General features: G+C 41.2%; 1 protein-coding gene across 1 annotated transcript in view; it reads right to left on the bottom strand.

Moving 5' to 3' along the window:
• The window catches only part of LOC140212405 (retinoic acid receptor beta), a 273,300-nt gene that overhangs the window by 209,527 nt on the left and 51,047 nt on the right, over positions 1-12,726 (bottom strand). The gene's annotated exons all lie outside the window — the stretch shown is intronic.

The raw sequence follows: 12,726 nt of genomic DNA, 5'->3' as shown, positions 1-12,726 counted from the left end.
AGAAAACCCTGCTCTATTAATACTAACCATGGTACTTTCAATATATTGGCCAGGTAGACCTTTATATTTGACAATGGGTGGGTGAAGTTATTCCTTACCATAAATATGGTTAATTTTCATATATATAGGCATCCGTTAGTCTCATGAGACCATTGATTTGCAACTTGGAAGGTTTCCAGGGCGTAGGCCTGGGCAAGGTTGTATGGAAGACCAGCAGTTGCCCATGCTGCAAGTCTCCTCTCTCCACGACACCAATGTTGTCCAAGGGAAGGGCATTAGGACCCATACAGCTTGGCACCAGTGTCGTCGCAGAGCAATGTGTGGTAAGTGCCTTGCTCAAGGACACACACGCTGCCTCAGCCAAGGCTCAAACTACCGACCTTCAGATCACTAGACAAACGCCTTAACCACTTGGCCACGCGCCAACGCACCAAATTTTCATATATACATTTATTCATTTGTTTGTTTGTTTGTTTTTTGCTTAGACAAACAGTGCTGACCAGGCCCTTCCACCCAACCAACTGCACCACCCAGCAACTAACGTATTTAACCCTAGTCTAATCACAGCCCAGAAGAAGGCCACTTCCGTAGAAAAACTTGCCCAGAACAACCATGGTCAAAGACCATGATCGCCTATGGCACGGCTCATAATGAATGAATGAACGAATTACAGAACAGTTTACAATGATGTCTTTGGTCTGTGGGAGGAAACTGGAGCACGCAGAGGAAACCCACACACTCATGGGGAGAACATACAAAGTCCTTACAGACAACATTGGAATTGAACTCCAGACCCTCCTGAGCTCTAATAGTGACCTACCGTGGGCCTTGTTATACATGCAGTACATAACTAATGTTGAGAGTTGTCTGAGTACCCGATCATTTACTTTAAATTTGACACCTTTAATCACTTTATCAGTTTCCAGCAGGTCAATTTCGAGTTGTTGTGTAATATTGTGGAAATTCTATGTACAAAATTTCAAAACTTTCTCCGAAACATGAGCTGGAAGTTAAAGAGAAGTTTGAGAATGCATGGCAAAGTTGAACCATTGTTGGCATCTGTGTTAACTTTCACAAGAGCTCCAACATACCACAGCAATTTCCTAATACATGTAAATGTACACGTTAATATACAGTCACTGGCCACTTTATGAGCTACCTTCTGCACCTAATATAGTGGCCACTGAGTGTAACTTCAAGATCTTCTGCTGCTGTAGCCCATCCATTTCTAGGTTCAACATGTTGTGCATTCAGAGATGCTCTTCTGCACATCACTGTTGTAACATGTGGTTATTTGAGTTACTGTCACCTTCCTGTCAACGTGAACCAATCCGGCTATTCTCCTCTGTCCTCTCTCATTAACAAGGTGTCTTTACTCACAGAACTGGTGCTCACTGTTTTTTTTTTGTTTTCACACCATTCTCTGAAAACTCTCGAAACTCTTGCACCTGAAAATGCCAGGAGATGAGCAGATTTTGAGATACTCAAACCACCCCATCTGGGTTGAACAATCATTCAATGGTCAAAGTCACTTAGGTCACATTTCTTCCTCATTCTGATGTCTGGTCTGAACAACAACTGAACCTCTTGACCATGTCGGCATGCTTTCATGCATTGAGTTGACCATGGAATAATTGTTGATGAGTGACAGGGTTGTTTCAGTATCTCAGAACCAGCCAATCTAGTTTTTTTGTGCAAGAAACAAAGAATATCCAGTGAGTGGTATTTCTATGGGCAAAAATAGTTTGTTAATGAGAGAGGCAAGAGGAGAATGGCAGGACTGTTTCAGAGGAATCAGAATCAGGTTTATTATCACCGGCATGTGTCATGAAATTTGTTAACTTAGCAGCAGCAGTTCAATGCAATACATAATATAGAAGAATAAGTAAATAAACAAATAAATAAATCAATTACTGTAAATGTATATTGAACAGATTAAAAATTGTGCAAAAATAAAAATAATATATATTTTAAAAGTGAGGTAGTGTTCACAGGTTCAATGCCCTTTTAGGAATCGGATGGCAGAGGGGAAGAAGCTGTTCCTGAATCACTGAGTGTGTGTCTTCAGGCTTCTGTACCTCCTACCTGATGGTAACAGTGAGAAAAGGGCATGCCCTGGGTGCTGGGGGTGCTTAATAATGTACGCTGCCTTTCTGAGACACCGCTCCCTGAAGGTTCCTGGGTACTTTATTGGCTAGTACCCAAGATGGAGTCAACTGAATTTACAAATGCGACAGCAACTCAGATAACCATGCGTTACAGCGGTGGTGTGCAGAAGAGTATCTCTGAACGCACAGCTTGAAGTGGATGAGCCACAACAGCAGACTGCCACAAGCACAGATCCAGTGGCCACATTATTAGGTACAGGAGGTACCTAATAAAGTGGCCACTGAGTGTGTACATGCATCATAACAGTGAATAGGCAAATTCAATACTATTATTCCCCACCCATTTCCCTTCAGCACACATTAAAGCAGAGTGAAATGGTCACCGATGAGTGAAGTGCATTTGCTGTTAAAGAGGGGACAATGGTAGCCCAGTGTTTTACAGACAGGATCAGAAATGTCTCAGAGACCCTGGTCAGAGTTCAAAGTAAATTCATTAACAAAGTATGTACAGTATACGTCACCACATACTACCCCGAGTTTTGTTTTCTTGTAGGCAGTTACAGTAAAAAAGAAATACAATAGAATCAATGAAGAACTATACACAAAGATGAACAAACAACTAATTTGCAAAAGAAGACAAACTGTGCGAATATTTAAAAAAATAAGAAGATTAAATAAGTAATAAATAATATTGAGAACATGAACTGTAGAGTCTTTGAAAGTGAGTCCATAGGTTATGGAATCAGTTCATTGTTGAGGTGAGTGAAGTTATTCACACTGGTTCAAGAGCCTAATGGTTGTAGGGTAATAACTGTTCCTGAACCAGGTGGTGTGGGACCTGAGGCTTCTACATCTCCTTATCTCCTTCCCTACAGTAGTAACAAGAAGGGTGCATGAGCTGATAGAGAGGGCCGTTAATGATGGATGCTGCTTTCTTGTGGCAGTGCTCGATGGAGGTGTGCTCAGTGGTGGGGAAAGATTGGCCTGTGATGGACTGGGCTGTAACTCATTCCTGGGCATAGGTGTTTCCATACCAGACTGTGATTCAACCAGTCAGGATACTCTCCACTGTTCATCTATAGAAGCTTGTCAAAGTTACATGATACGACTTATTCTCTGTTGCAAACCAGAAGTGACTTCATATCATTTACTTGGCAAATTATCATTTTTGTGTATGGTAAGTGAAATGCTATAACAGCTACGGGCCTCGGTGTTTGGAGTTCAATTCCGATGTTGTCTGTAAGGAGTTTGTACCTTCTTCCCTGTGAGCATTTGGGTTTCCTCCGGGTGCTCCAGTTTCCTCCCAGTTTAAAGACGTACCGGTTAGTAGGTTAATTGGCCATTTTCAATTGTCTTGTGATTAGGCTATGTTAAACAGGTGGGTTGCTGAGCAGTGTGACTCACGGGGCCAAATTGTGCTGTATCTTTAAACAATAAAAAAGGCAGAAGGGAAAGAAAAACTTTCTGTCACTCAAAGACTTCACTTCAAAGCGTAATTTTAAGGTAACAGCAAAGATCTCCCTGTAAAATGGAAACACTGATCTTCAGTTCTGAACCAAAACATCATTTTGAATGCAGGCTCGGAATCAGTTAAAGAAGCAACCTTTTAGTACCTGCACTCAACACATGGGCACACCTTACTGATATGATCTGCACATAAAAGTACAGAAGCTTTCTTCCATTATGTTCCTATAAGAGCTGAATACGAATGAAGCTCCCATAATACTGAGAGAACTGTGGAATTTAACAGTGTCCCGCACTGTATAGATAACCTGTAATTTTAGGGATGATAGAGGAAGAGTTGAAGGAATATCTTATAACATCTGATGTTCTGCATCTATTCAGTATGTAAACAAGATGTGTGGAGACACTTGCAGGCTGCCCCAGCATACCCTTGGGTGAGTTGGTTGTTAATGCAACTGAGAGATTTCACTGTATGTTTTGATGTACACATAATAAATAAATTCGAATCTTGAAGATCTTGAATCTTGAACATAACTCACCTTCATCTGAAATAAAAGGATGCACGTGCTTGCTGGAAAAATTAAATAGTTCACAGAATACAAAAGCACATTTTTGACAAAGAATCCACAAAGCAATGAGGTTGGACTGTCCAGATCCTATGAACCAATTTCTTCATCATTTTTTTCCCAGAATTAATTAAAATTTGGAAGAATTCAGCAACTCACACAGCATCTATGGAGAGGCATAAACAATTGATATTTCAGACAGAGACTGTTGGATGAGATGAGGAGGAATTTCTTTAGCCAGAGGGTGGTGAATCATTGTCACAGATGGCTGTGGAGGCCAACTCATTTGGTACATTTAAAGCAGAGGTTGATAGGCTTTTGATGTGTCAGGGTGTCAGAGTTTACAGGGAAAAGGTGGGAGAATTGGCTTGAGAGGGATAATAAATCAGCCATGATGGAATGGTGGAGTAGACCCAATGGGCTGAATGGCCTAATTCTGCTCCGATGTCTTGTGGTCTTATGGTCTAATTTGCATGGTAGGACTCGATCTGTAGAGTTCAAGCTTGGCACAATCACTGGTGGATCAAGCAGTCTGGAGAACAAATTTATGCTAAATATTGATTTTCTTGAATTTCATCTCTATGTATTTTCTGCATGTATTCTACAAAGAGAGTGAACTACTTGGGTATCGTTTCTGATGAGCTAAACCAAGCAGTCGTTCTTCACCTCGGAGTCTTGTGATTGGCAGGAGGTGGAATCTTGCCTTTCCATAGCAGGAAGCTTGCAAATGCACATCAGCAAAATGGTTTGTATTTTATCCTGAGTAACTCAATAATGAGAACTTCCTCACATTAGATTTCCATCTGTTGATTTTAACTGGTAGTAGTTCAGTACCAGGAAATGTACAGAATTCTTCTAACGACTTCCAGCCACTTCCAATATACACTCAGTGGCCACTTTATTAGGTACACCTGTACTCCTGCCCGGTAATGCAAATATCTAATCAGCCAATCACGTGGCAGCAACTCAATTCATAGAAGCATGCAGACCTGGTCAAGAGGTTCAGACCAAACATCAAAATGGGGGAGAAATGTGATCTTAGTGACTTTGACCATGGAATGATTGTCGGTGCCAGATGGGATGGTTTGATTATCTCCTGGGATTTTCACATAGAACAGTCTCTAGAGTTTACAGAGAATGGTGCGAAAAACAAACAAAAACATCCAGTGAGTGGATGTTCTGTGTGTGAAAACACCATGTTAATGAGAGAGGCCAGAGAAGAATGAACAGACTGATACAAGCTGACAGGAAGGTGATAATAACTCAAATAAACACGTGTTACAACAGTGGTGTGCAGAAGAGATTCTCTGAATGTCAAACCTTGAAATGGATGGGCTACAGCAGCAGAAGATCACGCTGCATTCCACTCCTATGTGTAATAAAGTGGCCCCTGGGTGTACCACTATATCCTATCTTATATAAACAGAGCTCTTTGATACCAATCCACATGAACAATAATATCAGAAGGTTGTTTATTGTTTAACTGGATTACTAGAACTCAGAGTTATAATTAAGTATGACACTGTTACTAAAATAAATATGGCATAATTGTTTTGCTGTAATCAGAATAGTTCCCTAACTGAAATATCTTCATGATGATATTTTGATGTACACAGTGAACATAGTTTTAGCCACACAAACAACAGGAATTCTGCAGATGCTGGAAATTCAAGCAACACACATCAAAGTTGCTGGTGAATGCAGCAGGCCAGGCAGCATCTCTAGGAAGAGGTACAGTCAACGTTTCAGGCCAAGACCCTTTGTCTCTTACTAACTCTTTCAATCTCTTACTAACTCTTCCTAGAGATGCTGCCTGGCCTGCTGCGTTCACCAGCAACTTTGATGTGTGTTGCCATAGTTTTAGCCAATTAGCCAAGTTGAAACTGGGGTCTAGAACTCTTTCTCAGGAGTATGACACCCAGCAGGAGACACGCTGTCTAATATTTCCAGAAAGGTCCAAAAGCTCAACAGATCATGGGAGTGAGATCGGACCACCCAATGACACAGGACACTGGAGAGAGGTATTAAAGTTCACCTTTCTAACATTCACCTGTGGGGAAGCCAGCTCCAATATCCAACCACTAATGAAAGCTCCAATAACCCCAGCTGACTTGAGCAACAATATTACTAGAACTGTAATGCAGAATGCAATTCACTGCAGAAATTAGGTCCTGAACTTCAACCCAAACCTACCAGTTATATGGAACTAAGATAAACGTTTCAAGTTTCTTGTCCCAATTGTGTATCTACTTGCTATCAGAGGAACATAGTGTTGACACGACCCAAAAGTGTACACAAATCTTCCCAGAACCTGTTACCCCCGCTGGTCACCACACCTACTGCTGAAGTGCTTGAGTATGATGCCATTTCTTGTTATTAGGATCTTCCTGGCTGTGACTACCTCCATAACCTGATCATCTCTATTTTAATGGAGGCTGAAGAAGACAGTCTGTCCTCGGGTTAGCAGATCATGTGTGTATTATGGTGTGCTAGCAATGACTGGACCCAGGTATGGAGGAACAACAAACTCCCACGTAGAGACAGAAACAAGAGTTTTATACATAAGAGTTCCAACAGAACATCGGAGGCTTGACTGATCAACTCCGCAAGACAAATCATGCTCAGGACAAGGACCCCGAGATAAGTGCTAATCAGGAGTCCACTTTAAGTCATCACAGAACATGGCAAACCCGTGCCAGTCAAAATAAACTTGACTAGATCAAACGGAAAGCACAAGGGTTTAACGACTCTAGTTAAGACAACAATGAACAAATAGAGGTGTTCTAGAAACCTCAGAGACCAACCATCTGTGGTCAGCCACACAGGCCCGAAGGGCTTATGACGGTACGTACATGGGTGGAAGGAACGGAGCTTCTTGCACTGCTTGATATGTTCTATCAATATTTTATTCTGTATTGGTAAGTTGGGGACCAGTGTCTGCAAATCCGTGAGTTCACTTGTGGCTGGAGGCCTGAGACAGCCTGTCCTGGGGTTAGAGGACTGTGCATGTTCGTAAGGAAGGAGGAACGGGGCTTGTTTCACTGTTGTTGCTTTGTAGTTTGGTGTTTTTGTTGGTTAATTACTGGCCTTTCAACTGAACCTACAAACATTCCTCAAATCCTTCCCCCTCCTTCTTTCTTCAATCCTGACGAAGGGTTCCGGCCCGAAACGTCGACTCATCGTTTCCACGGATGCTGCCCGACCTGCTGAGTTCCTCCAGCGTGCTGTGAGTGTTGCTTTGATCCCAGCATCTGCAGATTATTTTGTATTGGTGTGTTCTATGTTGTTCTGCCGAGGATTGTGAGCATGCACCATAATGTGAGGTGACACTTGCAGACTACCCCACATCCTTGGATGTGATCATTGTTAATGCAAACGATGCCTGTCACTGTATACTTCAATATGATAAATAAATCACAATCTCAGTGTAAACATAAAAGCAAACTACTGACTACTTACTATTAATCACGATTCTCTGTGATGTTTTATGTTTCTGTGCATTCAGGTTGCTGTACCAGACCATGAGACGTGGTCTAAATAAAAAGTTTTTGTAAAACGATGGTCATAGACCAACTAATTCTGCCAACACAAGGTGGTCAATTGCCCTTGAATGTAATTATTGCATTTTAACTGAAGGCTCAATATGAAATGCTGATTGCTGAATGCAGCCAAGAATACTCTCTGAAAGGTCTAAGTAGCTGAAAGTATGGTTTTCTAAGTGGCCCACACAAACACATCCTCAAAAGAACCACAACCTTGTCGCGGTTTGGAGAGCTGAATGCCTCAATGACCCGGAGAGCGACATGACTTGGTTCTTGGTAGGGTCACCCGTTCCAAACAGGTCAAAGGGAAGAGGCCAGACTAAGAGTGGTTCACCGGTCTTTCAGGTTTGGGGGTTCAGCTCAGGGCTAACAAGCATGACTTGTCGAACAAAACTAATACGGAAACAGCAATGAAGAAGCCTTTTGCATCCGTGTGCAATGGTATTCCTGAGTCTCCACTGGGACTTACAAAACTGACAGTAGTGTAAACTGAGAGAAAGCTGCTGACGTGATGAAGGAAGCCCTGAACACACCCAGAGATGGAGGACCTTCATTGCTGCCATAAGTGGCAGCAGAGTATTGGGCAGTAAAAAAATACAAACACATTCTAGTTAAAAATATGACAGATTTTCCATCCCAATAAATTGTACTTCCAATTTCAGAGTCACATTTTATCTGCTTCATACCAGCTACCTAAATCAATAAAATAATTTAACATAAATCAAATAAACACAAGTACTTACCAGTCAAAGGAAATATTATTTCTGTTATACTTGATTCAAAAAGCAATTAGATTGCAGTTCTTTTCAAAAGAAAGGCATTCAAAGTCAAAGTTGAGTTTATTGTCATGTACGCAAGAGCATATACTCACAGATGCAAGTCGAGTTTATTGTCATCTGCACAAGTACTGTACACCTATGCACAGGTGCAGTGAAAAACTTGCATGCAGCGACATCACGGGCACAGGTGCCACAGCGGCGTAATGGTTAGCGCGACACTATCACTGCTCAGGGTGTCAGAGTTCAGAGTTCAAATCCGGCGCCTCCTGTAAGGAGTTTGTACGTCCTCCCCATGGAATACGAAGCTTTCCTCCCACAGTCCAAAGGCGTGCTGGGTAGGCTGTAAATTGTCTTGTAATTAGGGGGAGGGATCATCGGCTCAGGCTTAAGAGGCCAGCGTCGGGCATTTTCATGCCTTACAAGGCGCGAACGAAAGACTGTGGGGCGCCACTCCTGACACAGACTTAGAGCAATGTGTGGTTAATTGCCTTGCTCAAGGACACAACACGCTACCTCAGCTAAGGCTTGAACTGGCAACCTTCAGATCACTGGACGAACACCTTAACCACTCGGCCACATGCCTAACACAATTGGAATTAGCTTTATAATTAGTCTGGGGTTAAACTGGAGTTGTTGGGGATTGCTAGGGCAACATTTCTTGAAGAGCCACAAGAGCCCACCCCATGCTGTCTCATTAAATAAAGAAATATGCAGCATTCACAAAAAAAAAACAAAAATTAAGCATAAGTCATGCAACATTTTAAAAAATAAAAATACAGTTAAAATATATAAAGTTAATTTTAGTGCGAAGTGTGGTGATCAGTGCTTCTGTCGGTTGGTTCAAGAACTAAGTGGTTGGAGAGAGGTAACTGTTCTTGAAAAGGAGATGTGGGACCTCGGGCTTCTGTGCGTCCTGCCCAATGGGAACTGTGAGAAGATGGCATGCCCCAGAGAGTGGGAATCTGTGATGATGAATGTCCTGTGAAGGCAGAACCTCCCATAAATTCTGCTGATGGGGCATATTGCTAAACTGTGATGATTGTAGTTTTGCCAGTTGGTTCAAGAAAGCTGAGTTTCAATGTTGTCATATGTACAAGTCCATGTATGCACAGGTGTGATGAAAAACGTTCTTGCAGCAGGATCACAGGCACAAAGCATCAAACTGAATGGTTAAAGAAAAGCAGCTCTTCTTGAACCTGGTGACAATTACCATTGTGATTTTTTTTTCAATATTGCTTCTTTCAGCCAATAAAGACCACATTATACTTACGTTAGTGGCATGAAGAGATACATTTGTATGTCTGTTTGCTTTATGATTCAGTTTTCATTACCTTCAACTTTCAATAAAAATTTATGAAGTATGAAATCTGTAGATCTTTGAAACTACAGCTCATGTAAGATACAGAATGCATTTATTGTGTCAGTAATTCCAGTATGTATCTGTTAATTACATGCCAATCAAAATGACCTAATAACATTTAAAAGGTGTTGGATTGTTATATGTATTTTCTCTCCACAATAAAAGATGAGTAACCCCCAATACCCATCAGCTTTCTGTAATGTACCATGGCAAAGTAACACAACACTGTCAGTAAATCTATGTGGATTCTGCTGACCGGTTGACATGACCAAATTGGATTTCAAAATTATATATGTAATTTTATAAATCACATTTTTCTATCGTAGATTTATTAAAATATATTTTTCAAAGCTAGGACACTTCATTCATTAATAATTAGTCTTGAATATTATTGCCAGTATCACAAGTGTTTTTTCAGTTGAATACTGGGAGGGTTTCATCCTGAATGTTGGCAGGAGTATATTGGTTACTTTTAATTAAACTTTATGTCAATGGAGCTCTCTTAAAGGTAAAAAAATATATAAATTCACTTTTATTAGAATTCAGTTTCATTTAAAAACAAGTGTTACATACTTCATGGATATCTTGTGATTGTCTTATAAGGATGATGTAATGGTCTTGCGGAGGTCACATGATGTAATTTTCCTGCCGATGTGAGGTCACGTGATGACCTGTTCTCACCGGGTATATAAGTGTAGACCCCTGGTGACGCAGTTAGTTTTCCCAGTTGAGTTTTCAGTTAGATCGTCAGTCAGATATTCCGCTACGCTGCGTATTAGTCTTATGATGCAGTTGAATTTTAAAACGGAGTTTTACTGTCTGTTGTAAGGTTCAGAAGTGTTGGGCTGGCAGTTTCACCAATAGCTGCCAGATTTGTTGATGTACCTTTTCAGTAATATTGGAGAGTGAAGAAGGGAACCTGAAGGAGTTGTTCGATGGTTTTTTGGAGAGGATCGACCATTATTGAATTCGTTTACGAAAGAGTGATCTGCATGAGATAACCTCAGCTAAAAGCAGCTGAAAGGTTGTGTAGTATCTAGTCTATGGGAGGAAAAGGTCAGTGCCTTTAAACCGTTTTATTTCCACCGTCGTGAATTCTGCGGACAAGGCAGGTTCTGGCTGGGATTGACCGTAACGTCGTGTCTTCAAAAAATTCTTTACTTCAGGAAAGTCTCTCCTAGTTGACTGTATAAATCTCTTGGACTTTCAAATTTACCACCCGAAGAACTGTGTTTGAATTTACCACTTTAATACTGTGTTTGCATTTATCGCTTTAAGAACTAGTACTGAGTTTAGCGGTTTGTTAAATGGCCGCATAGCAGTTTACTTCCGGTTAAGGTTTTTGTTTGTTTATCTTTTTACTAATTTTGAGCTGAGTTTAATAAATGTTTATTTGTTTATAAAACCTGACTCACCTCTATATTCGCTGTTGCTGGTCACGTGACACAATATTTGTCATATGTACATCACAATATACAATGAATGCATCTTTTACATCAATGACTAGCCCAGTCCGAGGAGGTGCTGGGGGCAGCGTGTAAGTGTTGCCACGCTTCTGGTGCCAATATACCAACTTACTAACCCTAACCGGTACGTCTTTGGACTGTGGGAGGAAACTGGAGGACCCGAAGGAAATGCACGCGGCCATGGGGAGAATGTACAAACTCCTTACATACAACAGTGGGAATTGAACTCCGGTCTTGCGCCTGGCAAGGTAAAGCATTACACTAACTGCTACGCTACCCTGCTGATCACGAATGCCTCAAGAGGAACATTATGTCTGAATGCTACAAGCATTAAAACTATAAGCATATTCTCAGTAAAAATTTTATAATTGAACCTATCACTTCCCAGCATCTCACAACCCTCACCTATCCACCTTCACCCTCACCTGGTTCACCTACCACCTGCCTGCTTGCACACCTCCACCTCCCCCACCTTCAATTTTGGCTTCTTTTCCCTTCCTCTTCTGTCCTGACCAAGTGTCTCAGTCGGAAATGTCGACTGTTTATTCCCCTCCATAGATGCAGCCTGATTTGTTGAGTTCTTCCAGTATTTTCTGTGTTGTTCAATATTTCAGGCATCTTCAGAATCTCATCTATTTCTATAATTGAAATGCTCCCCCATTTGAATCTATATCCTATACCATACGGTGTGCTTACAATTTACGTTAACAGCGGATGCAAATTGGGAAGAGACTCCACGAAGTTACAAAGCAAGTTTACACATATGTCACCATAGATTCATTTTCTTGTGGGGATACTCAGTAAATTTAAGAACCATAATAAAGACAACAGAAGACCTCACCCAACAGGATGGACAATGTGCAAAAGACAAGAGTGCAAATACAAAAGAAAAAAAAAGAAATAATAATAATAAGTAAATAAGCAATAAATGGCCTGTACTTTTGTATGTTTCATGATCTAAATTCTGTTGATGTTACATGAGAAGTTGTTGCCTTGTATTTCCTGAATATTTGCATTATTATGAGACAAATGAGAGTCCCTGGGTGAATTTGCAATCACGCGGAGTCTATAGGAGCAATTCAGAGCAGTGCAGCAGAGTGAAACAGAACAAGTATTGTAGCATCTCCCTACAAGGGAAAGCAAATTATGGATGATTGTCCCATACAATTATCTCCGGGTAGCTGGTAGTAATGGGTTTCACAGAATCTTGGGGGCATGACTTCATAGATCTCCTTCTTCCACCTTTCAGCTTGTACTCCTTCCCCTCTCCCCACCTTTTTATTCTGGATTCGGCCCCCTTCCTTTCCAGTTCTGAAAAGGGCCTCAGCCGGCAATATCGACTGTTAATTCTCCTCCATAGATACTGCCTGGCCTGCTGAGTTTTTTTTTAGCACTCTCAACCATTCTGGATTCAGAGCCAGCAGAAAAGAAATAAAAGTAG

The sequence above is a fragment of the Mobula birostris genome, chromosome 19 (assembly GCF_030028105.1).
Source record: "Mobula birostris isolate sMobBir1 chromosome 19, sMobBir1.hap1, whole genome shotgun sequence".
NCBI classification, from domain to species: domain Eukaryota; kingdom Metazoa; phylum Chordata; class Chondrichthyes; order Myliobatiformes; family Myliobatidae; genus Mobula; species Mobula birostris.
Note: the sequence above shows the minus strand (reverse complement) of the source record. Positions and strands in the feature narration are given on the sequence as shown.